This window comes from Gossypium hirsutum, chromosome D13 (genome assembly GCF_007990345.1).
Source record: "Gossypium hirsutum isolate 1008001.06 chromosome D13, Gossypium_hirsutum_v2.1, whole genome shotgun sequence".
NCBI lineage: Eukaryota > Viridiplantae > Streptophyta > Magnoliopsida > Malvales > Malvaceae > Gossypium > Gossypium hirsutum.
This window is the reverse complement of record NC_053449.1, coordinates 54,392,759-54,395,754: the sequence shown is the minus strand read 5'-3', so window position 1 is coordinate 54,395,754 and position 2,996 is coordinate 54,392,759. Positions and strand designations below refer to the sequence as shown.

At 31.3% G+C, this 2,996-nt stretch overlaps 1 pseudogene; it reads right to left on the bottom strand.

Annotated features, from left to right (window-relative positions):
* Positions 1–964: 964 nt before the first annotated feature.
* LOC107919772 (feruloyl CoA ortho-hydroxylase F6H1-3-like) lies at positions 965–2,150 on the bottom strand (annotated as a pseudogene).
* Positions 2,151–2,996: the final 846 nt, after the last annotated feature.

The window sequence follows — 2,996 nt, the reverse complement described above, 5'->3', positions numbered from 1 at the left end:
CTCCACCAACATGAACATACAATCTTCCTTCTTGAAATCTAAGTTCACTAGATTGTTGAAGGCTTGATTTTACTAGAAGTTTTAAGGATTTCTCTCTTAATTTCAAGGAAATGACCAAATTGCGAAGAAACCAAAATTTATTTTCTCTATGGATGGTGATGGCGTGAACTTGAAAGAAAGATGGAGAGAATTATTTTCTTTTCAACTTTTACTTAATCATTAATCAATATAAAAATATCTTAAAATAAAATAATAGTAAAATAATAAAATATTTTAACTAACAATATTTCTACACCATTCATCCTTAATTATTACACTTAATATTTATCCAAATTATGAAATCGCCATTTTACCCTTCATAGTTCTCTACAATTCCATCCTTGAATCACTATTGACTTTTGGAAAATTATAATTTAGTCCCTCATATTTCTCCACTTATTCAATTCAGTCATTGCTTACCAATTTCGTGTCATAAGGAATTTTAGGTTATGCTCACTTTTGATCCTTCAACTTTCCCACATTTAAATATCAACTCTTCAAATTTCGAATAATTATAGTTGTCCCAAAACTTTTCACATCTTTATGATTTAATCCCTACCTTAAATTAATATATCATAACATACTTCTTAATTCAACTTCCTTTGGCATCCATCATCATTCTCTTCCATCAAGTATGTACCTTAATTATTTTACCAAGAATTCCACCATTTGTGATCACAACTTTTCCACTTTTCATAGCATAGCGATTTTAGGGGTGTTAAAAATCTAGTCCTATAATAGAGAAATATTGCAAATGCATTCAATAGTTAAAAATGTATTTATTTCAAAATAAATGAAAAATATCTTTTTGATCTCACAATACATGTGTTTGAAGACAAAGTCTGGTTTTGAATACATATTGTATTTATCAGCTATTTGTTATTAATCTTATTACATTTGATGAAGGAAGAAAAATATATTAAGTTTATAATTCAGCAAATTCAACTGTTTTCTTCCCATCGTGTGCTTTACGAAAGAAATGTTTGACGTAATCTGAATAAAGAACTTGTTTGTAAATTGGTATCTCACCATTTGCGACCAATTCAGGCAATGGTCCTATCATATCAGTAGGTCTTGGATTCACAAAAAATGGGGGCTGAAATTCTATTCTTACTTCCATTAGCGACCACACGATGTTCAACACTCCTATACCTTCCATTGCTCATTATTTGTAGTGCATCTCCAACATTGATCACAAGAGAACCTTTAATTGGAGGAACATGGATCCAATCACCTCCCTCGTTTCCTCTTACGAAAAGTCCTCTAATCTCTTCTTGAAGAAGAATTGTAAGAGTTGGGACATCAGAGTGGCGACCTACTCCGACAGTGAGTTTAGGGTTTGGACATTTAGGATAGTAGTTAAGGTTAGTCCTTATTGAACCCATTAGTAATGATTCTTTTGCCTCATAATTTCATTGACATTTAGGCCCTTCATTAGCACTTGTAATAGTTGTTTAATGACAACTTAAGACTTCTTCATGTAACCTAACACTTGGTCCCTAAAAAAGAAAACCAAAAAGGTTTATTAATATATTTGTCAACAAAAGGAATGCATGGCCTGATGTTTAAGGATTCAATAAAATCTAACAATTAACAATTTTTCTACCTGCAGACAGAAGGCCATAGTGCAAAAGCTTATTCTTTAGAGACGTAAAACAAGCTTAGATAATCTTTCCACTCAAGAGCCTTTTCTGCTTGAGGGGTAACACTTGTGCCAACCTCACATTGTTTTAAGATGAATGTTCCTTGGAATACTTATTTTTAACCTTAGCTGGCAATCTAAAGAAGTTATAAGTAGCGTCTTTAACATTTTCCAACACTTCAACAGGTACATCATAGTTAACAATCTGGAAGAAGCCCCATTTTGAAGCAGCATCCCAAATAGATTTCACTACTTTGGGATCTTCCCAATTTGACATATCAATTATGGGAATTGATCCTTGAGGTATGATATTGGTCATGCACATCCTCTCTTCCAAAGGTTGGATATATTGTTTAGGGAGGGCTGTAAGACCCAGTTTAGACAAACCCTTCACTCCATTCCCTTGGTTAATAACAAATTCAACGAGAGTAGAAGAATCATTGAACGGATCAGCAAGTGTTGGAGCCATTGGTTTGAGAAAATTTTGAGTTAAATGATAGCAAGGTAGTGTTTGTGAAAGGGGATAAGAGTGATACAAGAGAAGGCAATGGTGCAGCTCGGTTTCAGTGGAGTGACTATTTATATAGAAAATTTTCGAGGTTGGCGATGACTTTGGTGCTTTAGTCTTACTTTGAATGGGTGTTCAAGGCGGGCTTAGCAACCCAAGTACTTTGCCGCAGTTACTACCAACCTTGGTTGGCACAAAGCCTAATGGAAACATAAAATATTCGCATTACTTTTAATTGTTTCAAGTCCAAAATGGTTGGCTGAATTCAGAAGAACTCCACCCTTGGTATATTACAATACAAAAACTCATAGTAAATATTTATTTATAATTTGTGTAAAATTATTTTATATTTGTTGATTTTGACTCTAGCATCTCATGTACACCTTATATCTTAAATTTTTAGTCAATTAAAAATGTCAATTTGTTTTTTATATAGTCATAACAATTTATAATTTATTTCTATAAATGTACGAGAAAAGAATAATTTGGCCGAGAAAAGAATCAGATAATAATTTGGTTGCTTTGGTCAAACCTGATTGATTTTTTTTCCATAATAAACTTATTTAGTCTGCTAATTTTATGTAAAAATAATTATTTTGAACCGTACTTTAATTTTTCGTCTCTTTTAGTCTTTAAATTTATATTTTTTGCCAAATTGGTTCAAGATAAATAAAAAAATAAATATCTGTTGTTGACAAGACATCCACGTGTATGTCACATCAATAATTAAATAAAATTTTTTATACTTGTTAGTAATATTAATAACTTATTTAATTTTAAAATTTTAAAATATAAAAATTAATTCAT